The sequence below is a fragment of the Coffea arabica genome, chromosome 6e (assembly GCF_036785885.1).
Source record: "Coffea arabica cultivar ET-39 chromosome 6e, Coffea Arabica ET-39 HiFi, whole genome shotgun sequence".
Taxonomy (NCBI): domain Eukaryota; kingdom Viridiplantae; phylum Streptophyta; class Magnoliopsida; order Gentianales; family Rubiaceae; genus Coffea; species Coffea arabica.
In genome coordinates this window covers 14,811,718-14,832,440 of record NC_092321.1, presented here as the reverse complement: position 1 = coordinate 14,832,440, position 20,723 = coordinate 14,811,718, and the positions used below count along the sequence as shown (strand labels likewise).

The 20,723-nt window shown below is 36.6% G+C and overlaps 1 pseudogene; it reads left to right on the top strand.

Annotated features, from left to right (window-relative positions):
- The first annotated feature begins 2,970 nt into the window (after positions 1 to 2,970).
- The window catches only part of LOC113696439 (cytochrome P450 93A3-like), a 118,055-nt pseudogene continuing 100,302 nt past the window's right edge, over positions 2,971 to 20,723 (top strand).

Here is a 20,723-nt window from a genome sequence, read left to right as displayed (position 1 = left end):
TTAAAAATGAATCCTCAAATAATATCACAATGAATATCATGTAATTTTAACAACGAAAAAGTTTTTTATCAAAATTTTCAAATATCTATGATATCTATATGAGATATAGTTTACCACATTTGTATCTCATATCTACTTATTGATGTTAATTTGAGGAGAATATTTTTTATAATAGCAATGTTTCGAATTTAATTAACAGGTTGAGATTTTTTTAAAAATAAAAATGGAACGTTGTGGGTACTTAGTTATTGCTCTTATTAAAAGAAAAAGTTTCTTCATTTTAATAATTATTGCCATGGGCATTTCATTTTTTGGACCAGCTTTTATCAATGTAAAAGTAGTATCATTATAATTGAAATGTCGTTAACATTGTTCTATCCAAATGTAACTATTTAAACTTAGTTTTGAAATAAATAATAGGTACTTAAAAAATTAAAAAAAAAAAGAATTGGGTGCTCAATTACTCGGTCTAAACTGCAAATTCCTTTATGCATAACTGGTACATACTAAAATATATTTCCATTTCTCGGAAATCGCCATTGATCATCTTAAAAAAAAACACATTTTCATTTTTGTATTGCAAGTAAAACCCCTTAGCCCTTAATATGTATCATATATCGACGAATGACTAAATTATTTATTCCTTATATAAATCATACGTAAACTCATGATGAGATACGTATTGCATTTGCTCACCTTTATACTTGTACCATTGTCTTTTCTTTCTATTTGTTTTGTCAACGCGCAAAATTCTTTTCATTATACTGGTGAAAAAGAATAAAATCTTTTAGAAAATTTTCTAGTTTATCTAGAAAATGTTCCTACTTTTAACAGAAACTATGTAATGTAAGAAAGGTTTACTAATTTCATAATAAACACAGGCACTATATCAAAAAGTCCAAAAAAAAACTTCATTTTATTGTGCTTTAATTAGGAGTATTTTACTAGTAATGATGGGAATAGTGAGCTTACTGCAAATTTTAAAACAACAACCAATGTGTACTTGATTATGGTAATTATTAAGGTAGATCAAATTAATATGATAAATTTATGCCATCAAGTAGTAAGTTTTAGTCATTTAAGAAATGATAATTTTAATAGTTTGTGTACCACTAGCCTATAAACTTAAGATTGTTATAAGATGATATTTTTAGCAGATTACATAAAATTTATTCATAAAAACTTAAGATTATTCTTATCAATCTTACTAATTCTTGTTATGAGTAGGCTTCACAAGTATAATATTAAGTTTCTACAATATGAAGTAATAAGCATAGTTAGTAAAAATATGGGATGGATATAATATGAAATATAATACATACCTATATTGTGCATGATTAAAAGCTCAATGCAAAAAATATGAGTTCGACAAAAAAATTGTATAAATCCATATGTGAATAATACGAATATATTTAAGAGTTAAGGAACTAAAATAATAGGCAAATTACCACGATTTTTAAAGATTATTTACATTAATATACCCTTAACTCCTATTCTGGTGTCTCAGACAGTAAATTCAATAAAAAACTTGATGACCTTATTATGTTCATAGTACAAAATTTGTGATATATAGACAAGTGATATTTCATATATAACTATTGTTATTGTTATCCAAATTTTCAAAATAATTGAATATAATACAAAAATTATTATATGTTTTATAAGGTTATATGAAAAATATAAGTATTTTTCAAAGTAATTTTAAAATGTATTATAAAATATAAAAAATTTTAAAATTATATGGACAATAATTTATTATACGGATATAACACAAGTATTTATTAACTAGAATACCAAGTTTCATTCATTAATCAATTCTTTCTTCTACTAATAGAACTTGCCTTTTAATTGCAAAATCTTATCATTATTTCAAATAAACTTCCCTGGTCCAGTTTGATGTAAGTTTTTCAAGTGGAATAGTAAGTTTATGCAATAAACTAGTAAGTTTTAGTCACTAATCAAATTTACTATCTTATCTGTAAAATTTACCATTTATCTATAAAAGCATACTATTACTTGAATTGAACTTACTCCCGATAAAAAGGTAAGTTTAGGCTATAAAATAATAATTTATTCCTTTGAAAAAGTAAGTTTCATATTTATTCTAATTTATCTTTCGAGACACAAATGTTACTAATTTTTTTATGTCAACTTACTATTTCAGATGAGAAATTTTTCACCAAAATTTTAGGCATTATCCTATTTAGGTGGAGGTGTTTAATAGGTAATCGAATGGTTAAAAACTGTCTAGTTATAGATAGTGAAGTATTTTCCTTAAATGCGATCAATTGTTAGATGACGTCAAGTTTAAAAGAATAATGGGGAAAGCGAACCATGCTTAAAATACTGTCACGAGAAAGCAAATTGAAAGCTCCAAGCAACATAAATAGTTCCAACTTCACATATATGATCCATGAGTAGACAAGAATTAACAATACAATTTTCATCAAGTAGAACTCTGATCATCGAAACAAATCTTATCTGCAGTTTGATCAATGTTAGAGCAAATCTCGTTTTCTGTCCAGTTTTATATGGCTTAGAGGGTGAGAAAAAGTTATTATCCTGCAGGCAATATAATATTCAAGATCGAGAGTGCTTCTTGGAAAAAGAATACAAAGAGTTCTTTTCGTATTATTGCACTTGACGACATGCAACTGTTGATTGGTAACTCTTCCAAAGTACTAAATTAACAAACCAACGGCCGCCCGAGTATGGTAACATCATGGGAAATGCCTAAAAAGATGCCAAAATGGTAATCGAATCTTAGTTAGCATTGTTTCAAAAATTACAAATGTCAACCACAGATAAAATTGCAAGTGACCTCATTACATTGCTATCTCAAACCTAATGTGCTATAAAAAGTAAAGATTATCCTACTAGTTCATTGTACTATAAGCAACATTAACTGCATAGTTAACCAAATTCGAATTCTCTGCCTGATAAATCTACGAGATTCACCAAGTTTTAATCATGGCTAATGTTCAAGGATACATCATTCTCTTCCTTATATGGCTCATTTCAACCATCTTTGTTCGAAAATTAATTAGAAATCGAGCTTCTAATAACCTTCCTCCCGGTCCATTAGCCTTGCCAATTATCGGACACCTTCATCTGCTTTCTCCAGCGCCTCACAAAGCTCTTCACAAGCTCTCCAACCGTTGTGGACCCTTACTTCACGTATACTTTGGTTCCATTTCTTGTGTGGTTGCATCATCACCTGAGATTGCTAAAGAGTGCCTCAAAACTCATGAAATTTCCTTTTCCAACCGGCCTCAAATAGCTGCTATCAGCTACTTAACTTATGGCTCACAGGACTTTGTTTTCACCCCGTATGGACCGTATTGGTGTTAGAAACTTTTCAAAATTTGTATGATGTACATACATGTAATTAATGTATATTCATTAATGATTTTGGTACATATATAGTATTGTGAATGTTTCTAAAATGTACATTCATTTATGAATGTATTCATGTATATGGGAATTCTTGAATGAAAGGATAGATTCATGTTTGATCTTAAAGATCATGAGATGCATGAATTAAAATGCATGAATGTGTACGCAATACTTTGAATCTATTCATTTAATGAGTCCTTTTGTTTCCCAAACAATCTTCCTATATAAAGAGGTCAAGTAGAGAGTGGTTTGCTGCAGAAAATCACTTTCCTACTGTTCTATACTCTCTCAAAAAGCACTCCTTAGTTCACAAAAGGTTTGTCTTGCTTTGTGCAAGAGTTTAAGACAAACAAACTTCATCTTATCCTAAAGGATATTTGTCCAAGGTTATTGCACGTTATACCGGACAAATAAAGCCTAAAAGAAAGTGATATCTATCACAATTTGAAGCCGATTCTTGTTACAATATTTGCCAGTTCTTTGCAATTTTTCCAACAATCTTTAGGCTTTATTCATACTCTACAATGGCTGGTACCTTGAAAGATTTGGCATCCAATATTGTCAAGCTCGAGAGATTTGATGGAGGGAATTTCGTTCTTTGGCAAAAACGTGTTCGTTTCCTTCTCTTGCACTCAAAGTGGTCTATGTTTTGACCACACCAAAACCATTGATCAATCCCAATGAAGAAACTCTTGAAGACATCCGAAACCGTCAGAAATGGGAGAACGACGATGAAATATGCCGTGGTCACATCCTCAATACCATGAGTGACAACCTGTTCGATGTCTACCATTCAATTACTACTGCCAAGGAACTTTGGGATAGATTGGAGTCCAAGTACATGCAAGAAGATGCTACAAGTAAGAAGTTTCTTGTCTCGTCTTTTAATAATTATAAAATGGTAGATAATAAGTCTGTTATGGAGCAATTTAGTGAGATTGAAAGGCTTCTTAATCACTTCACACAACACAATCTTCACATGGATGAAGCCATTATTGTTTACTCTATAATAGATAAGTTACCACCTTCTTGGAAAGATTTCAAAAGAGACCTCAAACATAAGAAAGAGGATATCTCTCTTGAGATTCTTGCTAAATCTCTTCGAGTAGAAGAGGAAATTCGCATGCAAGAAAAGAAGGATAGTCAAATCCTTGAAGAGAACAAAGATTCTACTTCAAAAGTGCATGTGATTGAAGAGAGGCAAACTGAAAAGTCTCAAGGAAGCCAGAAGGGCCAACAACCCAAGAATCAATCCAAGAAAAGAAAGAAGGGACAATGCTTCTATTGCAAGAAAGAGGGACATTACAAGTCCGAGTGCAAGATTCTTCAAAACAAGAAGAAGAAGTAAGAGTCTTCCCAAAACACAAGTAAAAATCTTGTAGCAATGATATCTGAAATCAATATGATTGAAGATGATTTTGCTTGGTGGGTTGATTCTGGAGCTACGTGACACGTGTGCAATAATAGAACGTTCTTCAAGTCCATGAAACCGGTGGATGAAAGCACCATTGTTTACATGGAAAATTCTGCTACAATTCCGGTTCAAGGCATTGGAGAAGTAGAATTAAAATTTACTTCCGGCAATGTTGTAACCTTGACAAATGTGTTTTATGTACCGGAAGTTAGGAAGAACTTGCTGTCGGCTGGGCTGTTAAATAAATTTGGCTTTAGACTTGTGTTTGAGTCTGACAAATTTATTTTGTCTAAAGGTGGTATGTTTGTAGGCAAGGGATATCTTTGCAATGGGATGTTTAAGTTGAATGTACTTGCTAATAGAAATAATAATATTGATATTATTTCTGCGTATTTGGTTGAGTCTTCTTTTGATTTATGGCATAATAGGATTGGCCATGTTAGTTACAAAAGAATGCATGAAATGATGAGACTTGATTTGCTGTCATATTGTGATAAGGTTGAAGGAAAATGCAAAACATGCATGCTAACGAAAATCACAAGAAATTCATTTCCTAAAGTTGAAAGATCATCTAAAATCTTGGATCTTATTCATAGTGATGTATGTGATTTGCATGGTACTCCTACTTTGGGTGGTAAAAAGTACTTTGTGACTTTTATTGATGATTATAGTAGATACTGTCATGTTTTCTTGTTACACTCAAAAGGTGAAGCATTACAAAAATTCAAGTCATACAAATCAGAAGTTGAACTTCATTGTGAATCCTTTATCAAATGTCTAAGGACAGATAGAGGTGGAGAATATTATGATATTACCTATTTTGAGTCTGTTGGGATAAAACATGAGGTGACTGCTCCCTATACACCACAACAAAATGGTGTAGTCGAAAGAAAAAATCGTGTATTGATAGGGTATAATTTGTTAGTAATTTTATTATTTATTTCCCCTTTTATCCCTGATAAATATTGTGTTAATTGCTGATATTTACTCATATTTGGTATCTGGACTTAATTTCAGGAATGAAGCAGAAAACTACCAAAAAGGAGGGACTTTATGGAGAATATGGAGACTTCTAAGGGCTTCAATCCTTGGGCCCTTGGATTGGTGGGGACCACAAAGCTATAAGTCATTTGGGCTTTTCAAAGAAAGCTACGGAAAAGAGACTTGGGAGAAGAAGTACTTTGGAGGCTTTGTCCACATGTGTGGGGACCACCTAGATAGCTTTAGTCTATCTTTCTTTTGTCTCTTAAATAGGGATAACGTAGGGAAGGAAGACATCTCTAGTTTTAGTTTATCTTTTAGTTTAGTTTTTAGCATAGTCTTTAGTTTTTCTTTTCTTCTCCGGACTGGCCTCTGACACACGCCAGGTGTTCGACAATATTCCCCAACGGGAAAAACACCTTTTATTCCTTGATTCCTAATAGAAAACGCAATGTCTTTGCAATTTATTAATTCGTGTGGTGATTTAATTATGCGGCGTGGCTAAGCCTTCCATCTAGTCAAGGGTCAACTCGACGGCGCAGTTCCGAAAATCTGTGAGATCTAATTAATTTTCACGTGTTCCTTTATTTATTAATATTTGCACGTTGTCTGCTTGAATTTTCATGGGATTATTTTATTAATTGAATGTCAAGGGTGTGACGCCCCGAAAAAAAAGAGTGTGAGAACCCGTAAAAACCCTAATATTTTCCTAGGGTTTTAGTTCCTTTAATTGCATAATTTTTGCATTTCTGGCTTAGAAATATTATCTGGGTGGATTTTATGAGCAACTAAAGTTTTTAGATGATTTTTCTAGCATTAGTGAGTTTTTAAAAAATTAAGAATATATATTGGACGTGGGACCTACTAGTGCGAAAAGTTCGGAAAAATTCGGCCAATTAGGTTAAATTCCGGATACTGTGTAAAATTTATCGGGTGTTAATAGACAAGTAGAGTGTGTGAAATGATTGATGTGAGAGAAGAAAGAAAGGATAGGAATGCATTTAATGAGGTGACAAGTGTCACATTCTCATTGGTTGGACTTTAAGAATTACTATTCACTTTCTTGACTTTTTTGACCAAAGGATTAAATATCAAAAAAATGCACAAAAATCACCATTTTCTTCTCTTGGTGGCCGGATCTCCCTAGCTCAAGAAGGAAGTGCATTTCTTCAACTTTCAAGCTCCATTTGCTTCAATCTCCCACAAACAAAAGCCTAGATTAGATTCTACTCCATAAAAACCTTTCTTCTAGTGCTAGTAAGTGTTGTAGTGAAGTTTGTTTGAAGGTCTAAGGTGGCCAACATCTCTCTCTCTCTTGTTTCTTGGTAAGTGAAGCTTAAACTTCCACCTACACCTATTGATGCTTAAGATATGATTAGTAGTGATTAGAGTGCTGAAATTTCTGGTTTTTATCTTGGTTTGAAGTGATTTGGTGAAGTTTTCAATTTTATGATGATTTTTCTGGTTTAATTGGATTATGGTGTTGTGGTTGTTTATGATGATTGATAATGAGGGGTTATGACTCTAGTGGATGGAAATGATTGATATTTGCAACCAATTTTGGATTTGGAATAAATTTTGGAAAGTTAGGGTTCATAAACCCCTAATTCTGTCCGGTTTTATATCATAAGGTTAGAGGCCGAATTGGACTTTGCTCAAAACATGAAAGTTGTAGGTATTGATGTGTTTGAGGTGCCAGTAAAATTTCAGGTCATTTGGATTAGTGTAGAGTGAGTTATGCCGAAATTACTGTAGCTGTTCTGCTTTGATCAGAATGCGAAAACTGCGATAGTAATTGGCCATTTTGACTGGAATTGGTTTGGATTTTGGAGTTGGTGTCTTCTGATGAAATGTATCGGGATGTATTAGGTAACTTATGCCTTTGGAATTTTGGCATTTGGACTTGTATGGACTGAGATATACCGATTACAGTTTTCTGTGTTTTGCAAACCTGTTTTGGTGATTCTGGTTTAGTGTTTGGCATTTTTGACCTAGTTGGGCTAGGAACTGGATTGAGTGACCTTCTACATTGTTGTAGCCCTGTTTCATAGCTTCGAAACGGTGGGTCTTACACCCCCAACCGATAATTGTAGTGAGAGTTGTGCCATTACCGCATTATGACGTCAAAACTGTTTTTCTGGTTTTGAGCTTAACCTTCATTTCCGGACTTTTCCCTAGCTTGACTTGTCTTTGTACTACTTGGAGCTTGCTGAATGGATATTAGATGAACTTATTTGTGTGACTTTGGGACTGGCTGGAGTAATAATGAAGCCATGATGGCTGAAAAAGTTAGCAAATGTAGGGGAAGTGCTGTCCGAACTTTGAAGGGACTTGTTTGCATTGGGTTTGTGATCTAAGGCTTGGAGTTGAGCAAGGCAATGATACATGATGGATGGTTTCTGAGCCGTGGAGGTGAGTGACCCTAAACTGTTTCCAAAGTTATTTATGAACCGTTTCTTGCACTATTTACTTGATTGCATATCACGAGTGCTTGCATGTGGCCCATGACATGTTTTGGCTTAAATGAGTATTTGGAATTCGTGTGCTGAACACCAACGTCTCCACCTCTGTGTACTGTTCGTCTGGAGCAAATGGCTCCCCCTCTGATTGTTTACTGTTAAATGTTTGTTTGGAGCGTTGGGTGTTTAAGTACAACGATTTCACTGGCTCAAGAGAGCAATAAACGTACATGTGATTACCGATTCATGACATCATTGAAATGAACGATTGTGAAATATATTTGATTACTGATTTTTACTGGTTACTCGCTGAGCTTTTAGCTCACCCCCAAAATGTTTTATTCCCCTCCACAGGGCTCGTGGCGAAGGAAAGGCTTGTAGTACTTGTTCATGTGACCGGATGAGTTATCTCTTGTACAGTTTAGATTTGGATTTATTTTATGTACGAGTTGGTCTTGTATAAATATTTGAAATTGATATGGATGTAAGTATACGTTCTACGATTGGAATCAGTTTCCGCTGCATTTGTAATAGGTAATCATTGGAGAATTTGATGAAATTTTGAGATTTATATTGTAATTGGGTTGAGGACTGTAGTGAGCGACTGAGTCCCGGCGAGAGCTGGGCACGCGGCCCGCCGAACCCTCTGGTTCGCCTCAGGGGGAGGTGGGGCCGTGACAGTTGGTATCAGAGCTTAGGCTTCAGATCTCTGTAGTGTATCCTAGACTTGAAATTTAGGATGCCGGACTGTGGGTTTGGTTTGAAATATTAGTGATTCTTGCGGGTTGACTTGACTTGATTAGTACAAGATGGAATGTCGAGGACGACATTCTTTTAAGGAGGGGAGATTGTGACGCCCCGAAAAAAAAGAGTGTGAGAACCCGTAAAAACCCTAATATTTTCCTAGGGTTTTAGTTCCTTTAATTGCATAATTTTTGCATTTCTGGCTTAGAAATATTATCTGGGTGGATTTTATGAGCAACTAAAGTTTTTAGATGATTTTTCTAGCATTAGTGAGTTTTTAAAAAATTAAGAATATATATTGGACGTGGGACCTACTAGTGCGAAAAGTTCGGAAAAATTCGGCCAATTAGGTTAAATTCCGGATACTGTGTAAAATTTATCGGGTGTTAATAGACAAGTAGAGTGTGTGAAATGATTGATGTGAGAGAAGAAAGAAAGGATAGGAATGCATTTAATGAGGTGACAAGTGTCACATTCTCATTGGTTGGACTTTAAGAATTACTATTCACTTTCTTGACTTTTTTGACCAAAGGATTAAATATCAAAAAAATGCACAAAAATCACCATTTTCTTCTCTTGGTGGCCGGATCTCCCTAGCTCAAGAAGGAAGTGCATTTCTTCAACTTTCAAGCTCCATTTGCTTCAATCTCCCACAAACAAAAGCCTAGATTAGATTCTACTCCATAAAAACCTTTCTTCTAGTGCTAGTAAGTGTTGTAGTGAAGTTTGTTTGAAGGTCTAAGGTGGCCAACATCTCTCTCTCTCTTGTTTCTTGGTAAGTGAAGCTTAAACTTCCACCTACACCTATTGATGCTTAAGATATGATTAGTAGTGATTAGAGTGCTGAAATTTCTGGTTTTTATCTTGGTTTGAAGTGATTTGGTGAAGTTTTCAATTTTATGATGATTTTTCTGGTTTAATTGGATTATGGTGTTGTGGTTGTTTATGATGATTGATAATGAGGGGTTATGACTCTAGTGGATGGAAATGATTGATATTTGCAACCAATTTTGGATTTGGAATAAATTTTGGAAAGTTAGGGTTCATAAACCCCTAATTCTGTCCGGTTTTATATCATAAGGTTAGAGGCCGAATTGGACTTTGCTCAAAACATGAAAGTTGTAGGTATTGATGTGTTTGAGGTGCCAGTAAAATTTCAGGTCATTTGGATTAGTGTAGAGTGAGTTATGCCGAAATTACTGTAGCTGTTCTGCTTTGATCAGAATGCGAAAACTGCGATAGTAATTGGCCATTTTGACTGGAATTGGTTTGGATTTTGGAGTTGGTGTCTTCTGATGAAATGTATCGGGATGTATTAGGTAACTTATGCCTTTGGAATTTTGGCATTTGGACTTGTATGGACTGAGATATACCGATTACAGTTTTCTGTGTTTTGCAAACCTGTTTTGGTGATTCTGGTTTAGTCTTTGGCATTTTTGACCTAGTTGGGCTAGGAACTGGATTGAGTGACCTTCTACATTGTTGTAGCCCTGTTTCATAGCTTCGAAACGGTGGGTCTTACACCCCCAACCGATAATTGTAGTGAGAGTTGTGCCATTACCGCATTATGACGTCAAAACTGTTTTTCTGGTTTTGAGCTTAACCTTCATTTCCGGACTTTTCCCTAGCTTGACTTGTCTTTGTACTACTTGGAGCTTGCTGAATGGATATTAGATGAACTTATTTGTGTGACTTTGGGACTGGCTGGAGTAATAATGAAGCCATGATGGCTGAAAAAGTTAGCAAATGTAGGGGAAGTGCTGTCCGAACTTTGAAGGGACTTGTTTGCATTGGGTTTGTGATCTAAGGCTTGGAGTTGAGCAAGGCAATGATACATGATGGATGGTTTCTGAGCCGTGGAGGTGAGTGACCCTAAACTGTTTCCAAAGTTATTTATGAACCGTTTCTTGCACTATTTACTTGATTGCATATCACGAGTGCTTGCATGTGGCCCATGACATGTTTTGGCTTAAATGAGTATTTGGAATTCGTGTGCTGAACACCAACGTCTCCACCTCTGTGTACTGTTCGTCTGGAGCAAATGGCTCCCCCTCTGATTGTTTACTGTTAAATGTTTGTTTGGAGCGTTGGGTGTTTAAGTACAACGATTTCACTGGCTCAAGAGAGCAATAAACGTACATGTGATTACCGATTCATGACATCATTGAAATGAACGATTGTGAAATATATTTGATTACTGATTTTTACTGGTTACTCGCTGAGCTTTTAGCTCACCCCCAAAATGTTTTATTCCCCTCCACAGGGCTCGTGGCGAAGGAAAGGCTTGTAGTACTTGTTCATGTGACCGGATGAGTTATCTCTTGTACAGTTTAGATTTGGATTTATTTTATGTACGAGTTGGTCTTGTATAAATATTTGAAATTGATATGGATGTAAGTATACGTTCTACGATTGGAATCAGTTTCCGCTGCATTTGTAATAGGTAATCATTGGAGAATTTGATGAAATTTTGAGATTTATATTGTAATTGGGTTGAGGACTGTAGTGAGCGACTGAGTCCCGGCGAGAGCTGGGCACGCGGCCCGCCGAACCCTCTGGTTCGCCTCAGGGGGAGGTGGGGCCGTGACAGTTGGTATCAGAGCTTAGGCTTCAGATCTCTGTAGTGTATCCTAGACTTGAAATTTAGGATGCCGGACTGTGGGTTTGGTTTGAAATATTAGTGATTCTTGCGGGTTGACTTGACTTGATTAGTACAAGATGGAATGTCGAGGACGACATTCTTTTAAGGAGGGGAGATTGTGACGCCCCGAAAAAAAAGAGTGTGAGAACCCGTAAAAACCCTAATATTTTCCTAGGGTTTTAGTTCCTTTAATTGCATAATTTTTGCATTTCTGGCTTAGAAATATTATCTGGGTGGATTTTATGAGCAACTAAAGTTTTTAGATGATTTTTCTAGCATTAGTGAGTTTTTAAAAAATTAAGAATATATATTGGACGTGGGACCTACTAGTGCGAAAAGTTCGGAAAAATTCGGCCAATTAGGTTAAATTCCGGATACTGTGTAAAATTTATCGGGTGTTAATAGACAAGTAGAGTGTGTGAAATGATTGATGTGAGAGAAGAAAGAAAGGATAGGAATGCATTTAATGAGGTGACAAGTGTCACATTCTCATTGGTTGGACTTTAAGAATTACTATTCACTTTCTTGACTTTTTTGACCAAAGGATTAAATATCAAAAAAATGCACAAAAATCACCATTTTCTTCTCTTGGTGGCCGGATCTCCCTAGCTCAAGAAGGAAGTGCATTTCTTCAACTTTCAAGCTCCATTTGCTTCAATCTCCCACAAACAAAAGCCTAGATTAGATTCTACTCCATAAAAACCTTTCTTCTAGTGCTAGTAAGTGTTGTAGTGAAGTTTGTTTGAAGGTCTAAGGTGGCCAACATCTCTCTCTCTCTTGTTTCTTGGTAAGTGAAGCTTAAACTTCCACCTACACCTATTGATGCTTAAGATATGATTAGTAGTGATTAGAGTGCTGAAATTTCTGGTTTTTATCTTGGTTTGAAGTGATTTGGTGAAGTTTTCAATTTTATGATGATTTTTCTGGTTTAATTGGATTATGGTGTTGTGGTTGTTTATGATGATTGATAATGAGGGGTTATGACTCTAGTGGATGGAAATGATTGATATTTGCAACCAATTTTGGATTTGGAATAAATTTTGGAAAGTTAGGGTTCATAAACCCCTAATTCTGTCCGGTTTTATATCATAAGGTTAGAGGCCGAATTGGACTTTGCTCAAAACATGAAAGTTGTAGGTATTGATGTGTTTGAGGTGCCAGTAAAATTTCAGGTCATTTGGATTAGTGTAGAGTGAGTTATGCCGAAATTACTGTAGCTGTTCTGCTTTGATCAGAATGCGAAAACTGCGATAGTAATTGGCCATTTTGACTGGAATTGGTTTGGATTTTGGAGTTGGTGTCTTCTGATGAAATGTATCGGGATGTATTAGGTAACTTATGCCTTTGGAATTTTGGCATTTGGACTTGTATGGACTGAGATATACCGATTACAGTTTTCTGTGTTTTGCAAACCTGTTTTGGTGATTCTGGTTTAGTCTTTGGCATTTTTGACCTAGTTGGGCTAGGAACTGGATTGAGTGACCTTCTACATTGTTGTAGCCCTGTTTCATAGCTTCGAAACGGTGGGTCTTACACCCCCAACCGATAATTGTAGTGAGAGTTGTGCCATTACCGCATTATGACGTCAAAACTGTTTTTCTGGTTTTGAGCTTAACCTTCATTTCCGGACTTTTCCCTAGCTTGACTTGTCTTTGTACTACTTGGAGCTTGCTGAATGGATATTAGATGAACTTATTTGTGTGACTTTGGGACTGGCTGGAGTAATAATGAAGCCATGATGGCTGAAAAAGTTAGCAAATGTAGGGGAAGTGCTGTCCGAACTTTGAAGGGACTTGTTTGCATTGGGTTTGTGATCTAAGGCTTGGAGTTGAGCAAGGCAATGATACATGATGGATGGTTTCTGAGCCGTGGAGGTGAGTGACCCTAAACTGTTTCCAAAGTTATTTATGAACCGTTTCTTGCACTATTTACTTGATTGCATATCACGAGTGCTTGCATGTGGCCCATGACATGTTTTGGCTTAAATGAGTATTTGGAATTCGTGTGCTGAACACCAACGTCTCCACCTCTGTGTACTGTTCGTCTGGAGCAAATGGCTCCCCCTCTGATTGTTTACTGTTAAATGTTTGTTTGGAGCGTTGGGTGTTTAAGTACAACGATTTCACTGGCTCAAGAGAGCAATAAACGTACATGTGATTACCGATTCATGACATCATTGAAATGAACGATTGTGAAATATATTTGATTACTGATTTTTACTGGTTACTCGCTGAGCTTTTAGCTCACCCCCAAAATGTTTTATTCCCCTCCACAGGGCTCGTGGCGAAGGAAAGGCTTGTAGTACTTGTTCATGTGACCGGATGAGTTATCTCTTGTACAGTTTAGATTTGGATTTATTTTATGTACGAGTTGGTCTTGTATAAATATTTGAAATTGATATGGATGTAAGTATACGTTCTACGATTGGAATCAGTTTCCGCTGCATTTGTAATAGGTAATCATTGGAGAATTTGATGAAATTTTGAGATTTATATTGTAATTGGGTTGAGGACTGTAGTGAGCGACTGAGTCCCGGCGAGAGCTGGGCACGCGGCCCGCCGAACCCTCTGGTTCGCCTCAGGGGGAGGTGGGGCCGTGACAGTTGGTATCAGAGCTTAGGCTTCAGATCTCTGTAGTGTATCCTAGACTTGAAATTTAGGATGCCGGACTGTGGGTTTGGTTTGAAATATTAGTGATTCTTGCGGGTTGACTTGACTTGATTAGTACAAGATGGAATGTCGAGGACGACATTCTTTTAAGGAGGGGAGATTGTGACGCCCCGAAAAAAAAGAGTGTGAGAACCCGTAAAAACCCTAATATTTTCCTAGGGTTTTAGTTCCTTTAATTGCATAATTTTTGCATTTCTGGCTTAGAAATATTATCTGGGTGGATTTTATGAGCAACTAAAGTTTTTAGATGATTTTTCTAGCATTAGTGAGTTTTTAAAAAATTAAGAATATATATTGGACGTGGGACCTACTAGTGCGAAAAGTTCGGAAAAATTCGGCCAATTAGGTTAAATTCCGGATACTGTGTAAAATTTATCGGGTGTTAATAGACAAGTAGAGTGTGTGAAATGATTGATGTGAGAGAAGAAAGAAAGGATAGGAATGCATTTAATGAGGTGACAAGTGTCACATTCTCATTGGTTGGACTTTAAGAATTACTATTCACTTTCTTGACTTTTTTGACCAAAGGATTAAATATCAAAAAAATGCACAAAAATCACCATTTTCTTCTCTTGGTGGCCGGATCTCCCTAGCTCAAGAAGGAAGTGCATTTCTTCAACTTTCAAGCTCCATTTGCTTCAATCTCCCACAAACAAAAGCCTAGATTAGATTCTACTCCATAAAAACCTTTCTTCTAGTGCTAGTAAGTGTTGTAGTGAAGTTTGTTTGAAGGTCTAAGGTGGCCAACATCTCTCTCTCTCTTGTTTCTTGGTAAGTGAAGCTTAAACTTCCACCTACACCTATTGATGCTTAAGATATGATTAGTAGTGATTAGAGTGCTGAAATTTCTGGTTTTTATCTTGGTTTGAAGTGATTTGGTGAAGTTTTCAATTTTATGATGATTTTTCTGGTTTAATTGGATTATGGTGTTGTGGTTGTTTATGATGATTGATAATGAGGGGTTATGACTCTAGTGGATGGAAATGATTGATATTTGCAACCAATTTTGGATTTGGAATAAATTTTGGAAAGTTAGGGTTCATAAACCCCTAATTCTGTCCGGTTTTATATCATAAGGTTAGAGGCCGAATTGGACTTTGCTCAAAACATGAAAGTTGTAGGTATTGATGTGTTTGAGGTGCCAGTAAAATTTCAGGTCATTTGGATTAGTGTAGAGTGAGTTATGCCGAAATTACTGTAGCTGTTCTGCTTTGATCAGAATGCGAAAACTGCGATAGTAATTGGCCATTTTGACTGGAATTGGTTTGGATTTTGGAGTTGGTGTCTTCTGATGAAATGTATCGGGATGTATTAGGTAACTTATGCCTTTGGAATTTTGGCATTTGGACTTGTATGGACTGAGATATACCGATTACAGTTTTCTGTGTTTTGCAAACCTGTTTTGGTGATTCTGGTTTAGTCTTTGGCATTTTTGACCTAGTTGGGCTAGGAACTGGATTGAGTGACCTTCTACATTGTTGTAGCCCTGTTTCATAGCTTCGAAACGGTGGGTCTTACACCCCCAACCGATAATTGTAGTGAGAGTTGTGCCATTACCGCATTATGACGTCAAAACTGTTTTTCTGGTTTTGAGCTTAACCTTCATTTCCGGACTTTTCCCTAGCTTGACTTGTCTTTGTACTACTTGGAGCTTGCTGAATGGATATTAGATGAACTTATTTGTGTGACTTTGGGACTGGCTGGAGTAATAATGAAGCCATGATGGCTGAAAAAGTTAGCAAATGTAGGGGAAGTGCTGTCCGAACTTTGAAGGGACTTGTTTGCATTGGGTTTGTGATCTAAGGCTTGGAGTTGAGCAAGGCAATGATACATGATGGATGGTTTCTGAGCCGTGGAGGTGAGTGACCCTAAACTGTTTCCAAAGTTATTTATGAACCGTTTCTTGCACTATTTACTTGATTGCATATCACGAGTGCTTGCATGTGGCCCATGACATGTTTTGGCTTAAATGAGTATTTGGAATTCGTGTGCTGAACACCAACGTCTCCACCTCTGTGTACTGTTCGTCTGGAGCAAATGGCTCCCCCTCTGATTGTTTACTGTTAAATGTTTGTTTGGAGCGTTGGGTGTTTAAGTACAACGATTTCACTGGCTCAAGAGAGCAATAAACGTACATGTGATTACCGATTCATGACATCATTGAAATGAACGATTGTGAAATATATTTGATTACTGATTTTTACTGGTTACTCGCTGAGCTTTTAGCTCACCCCCAAAATGTTTTATTCCCCTCCACAGGGCTCGTGGCGAAGGAAAGGCTTGTAGTACTTGTTCATGTGACCGGATGAGTTATCTCTTGTACAGTTTAGATTTGGATTTATTTTATGTACGAGTTGGTCTTGTATAAATATTTGAAATTGATATGGATGTAAGTATACGTTCTACGATTGGAATCAGTTTCCGCTGCATTTGTAATAGGTAATCATTGGAGAATTTGATGAAATTTTGAGATTTATATTGTAATTGGGTTGAGGACTGTAGTGAGCGACTGAGTCCCGGCGAGAGCTGGGCACGCGGCCCGCCGAACCCTCTGGTTCGCCTCAGGGGGAGGTGGGGCCGTGACAGTTGGTATCAGAGCTTAGGCTTCAGATCTCTGTAGTGTATCCTAGACTTGAAATTTAGGATGCCGGACTGTGGGTTTGGTTTGAAATATTAGTGATTCTTGCGGGTTGACTTGACTTGATTAGTACAAGATGGAATGTCGAGGACGACATTCTTTTAAGGAGGGGAGATTGTGACGCCCCGAAAAAAAAGAGTGTGAGAACCCGTAAAAACCCTAATATTTTCCTAGGGTTTTAGTTCCTTTAATTGCATAATTTTTGCATTTCTGGCTTAGAAATATTATCTGGGTGGATTTTATGAGCAACTAAAGTTTTTAGATGATTTTTCTAGCATTAGTGAGTTTTTAAAAAATTAAGAATATATATTGGACGTGGGACCTACTAGTGCGAAAAGTTCGGAAAAATTCGGCCAATTAGGTTAAATTCCGGATACTGTGTAAAATTTATCGGGTGTTAATAGACAAGTAGAGTGTGTGAAATGATTGATGTGAGAGAAGAAAGAAAGGATAGGAATGCATTTAATGAGGTGACAAGTGTCACATTCTCATTGGTTGGACTTTAAGAATTACTATTCACTTTCTTGACTTTTTTGACCAAAGGATTAAATATCAAAAAAATGCACAAAAATCACCATTTTCTTCTCTTGGTGGCCGGATCTCCCTAGCTCAAGAAGGAAGTGCATTTCTTCAACTTTCAAGCTCCATTTGCTTCAATCTCCCACAAACAAAAGCCTAGATTAGATTCTACTCCATAAAAACCTTTCTTCTAGTGCTAGTAAGTGTTGTAGTGAAGTTTGTTTGAAGGTCTAAGGTGGCCAACATCTCTCTCTCTCTTGTTTCTTGGTAAGTGAAGCTTAAACTTCCACCTACACCTATTGATGCTTAAGATATGATTAGTAGTGATTAGAGTGCTGAAATTTCTGGTTTTTATCTTGGTTTGAAGTGATTTGGTGAAGTTTTCAATTTTATGATGATTTTTCTGGTTTAATTGGATTATGGTGTTGTGGTTGTTTATGATGATTGATAATGAGGGGTTATGACTCTAGTGGATGGAAATGATTGATATTTGCAACCAATTTTGGATTTGGAATAAATTTTGGAAAGTTAGGGTTCATAAACCCCTAATTCTGTCCGGTTTTATATCATAAGGTTAGAGGCCGAATTGGACTTTGCTCAAAACATGAAAGTTGTAGGTATTGATGTGTTTGAGGTGCCAGTAAAATTTCAGGTCATTTGGATTAGTGTAGAGTGAGTTATGCCGAAATTACTGTAGCTGTTCTGCTTTGATCAGAATGCGAAAACTGCGATAGTAATTGGCCATTTTGACTGGAATTGGTTTGGATTTTGGAGTTGGTGTCTTCTGATGAAATGTATCGGGATGTATTAGGTAACTTATGCCTTTGGAATTTTGGCATTTGGACTTGTATGGACTGAGATATACCGATTACAGTTTTCTGTGTTTTGCAAACCTGTTTTGGTGATTCTGGTTTAGTCTTTGGCATTTTTGACCTAGTTGGGCTAGGAACTGGATTGAGTGACCTTCTACATTGTTGTAGCCCTGTTTCATAGCTTCGAAACGGTGGGTCTTACACCCCCAACCGATAATTGTAGTGAGAGTTGTGCCATTACCGCATTATGACGTCAAAACTGTTTTTCTGGTTTTGAGCTTAACCTTCATTTCCGGACTTTTCCCTAGCTTGACTTGTCTTTGTACTACTTGGAGCTTGCTGAATGGATATTAGATGAACTTATTTGTGTGACTTTGGGACTGGCTGGAGTAATAATGAAGCCATGATGGCTGAAAAAGTTAGCAAATGTAGGGGAAGTGCTGTCCGAACTTTGAAGGGACTTGTTTGCATTGGGTTTGTGATCTAAGGCTTGGAGTTGAGCAAGGCAATGATACATGATGGATGGTTTCTGAGCCGTGGAGGTGAGTGACCCTAAACTGTTTCCAAAGTTATTTATGAACCGTTTCTTGCACTATTTACTTGATTGCATATCACGAGTGCTTGCATGTGGCCCATGACATGTTTTGGCTTAAATGAGTATTTGGAATTCGTGTGCTGAACACCAACGTCTCCACCTCTGTGTACTGTTCGTCTGGAGCAAATGGCTCCCCCTCTGATTGTTTACTGTTAAATGTTTGTTTGGAGCGTTGGGTGTTTAAGTACAACGATTTCACTGGCTCAAGAGAGCAATAAACGTACATGTGATTACCGATTCATGACATCATTGAAATGAACGATTGTGAAATATATTTGATTACTGATTTTTACTGGTTACTCGCTGAGCTTTTAGCTCACCCCCAAAATGTTTTATTCCCCTCCACAGGGCTCGTGGCGAAGGAAAGGCTTGTAGTACTTGTTCATGTGACCGGATGAGTTATCTCTTGTACAGTTTAGATTTGGATTTATTTTATGTACGAGTTGGTCTTGTATAAATATTTGAAATTGATATGGATGTAAGTATACGTTCTACGATTGGAATCAGTTTCCGCTGCATTTGTAATAGGTAATCATTGGAGAATTTGATGAAATTTTGAGATTTATATTGTAATTGGGTTGAGGACTGTAGTGAGCGACTGAGTCCCGGCGAGAGCTGGGCACGCGGCCCGCCGAACCCTCTGGTTCGCCTCAGGGGGAGGTGGGGCCGTGACAGTTGGTATCAGAGCTTAGGCTTCAGATCTCTGTAGTGTATCCTAGACTTGAAATTTAGGATGCCGGACTGTGGGTTTGGTTTGAAATATTAGTGATTCTTGCGGGTTGACTTGACTTGATTAGTACAAGATGGAATGTCGAGGACGACATTCTTTTAAGGAGGGGAGATTGTGACGCCCCGAAAAAAAAGAGTGTGAGAACCCGTAAAAACCCTAATATTTTCCTAGGGTTTTAGTTCCTTTAATTGCATAATTTTTGCATTTCTGGCTTAGAAATATTATCTGGGTGGATTTTATGAGCAACTAAAGTTTTTAGATGATTTTTCTAGCATTAGTGAGTTTTTAAAAAATTAAGAATATATATTGGACGTGGGACCTACTAGTGCGAAAAGTTCGGAAAAATTCGGCCAATTAGGTTAAATTCCGGATACTGTGTAAAATTTATCGGGTGTTAATAGACAAGTAGAGTGTGTGAAATGATTGATGTGAGAGAAGAAAGAAAGGATAGGAATGCATTTAATGAGGTGACAAGTGTCACATTCTCATTGGTTGGACTTTAAGAATTACTATTCACTTTCTTGACTTTTTTGACCAAAGGATTAAATATCAAAAAAATGCACAAAAATCACCATTTTCTTCTCTTGGTGGCCGGATCTCCCTAGCTCAAGAAGGAAGTGCATTTCTTCAACTTTCAAGCTCCATTTGCTTCAATCTCCCACAAACAAAAGCCTAGATTAGATTCTACTCCATAAAAACCTTTCTTCTAGTGCTAGTAAGTGTTGTAGTGAAGTTTGTTTGAAGGTCTAAGGTGGCCAACATCTCTCTCTCTCTTGTTTCTTGGTAAGTGAAGCTTAAACTTCCACCTACACCTATTGATGCTTAAGATATGATTAGTAGTGATTAGAGTGCTGAAATTTCTGGTTTTTATCTTGGTTTGAAGTGATTTGGTGAAGTTTTCAATTTTATGATGATTTTTCTGGTTTAATTGGATTATGGTGTTGTGGTTGTTTATGATGATTGATAATGAGGGGTTATGACTCTAGTGGATGGAAATGATTGATATTTGCAACCAATTTTGGATTTGGAATAAATTTTGGAAAGTTAGGGTTCATAAACCCCTAATTCTGTCCGGTTTTATATCATAAGGTTAGAGGCCGAATTGGACTTTGCTCAAAACATGAA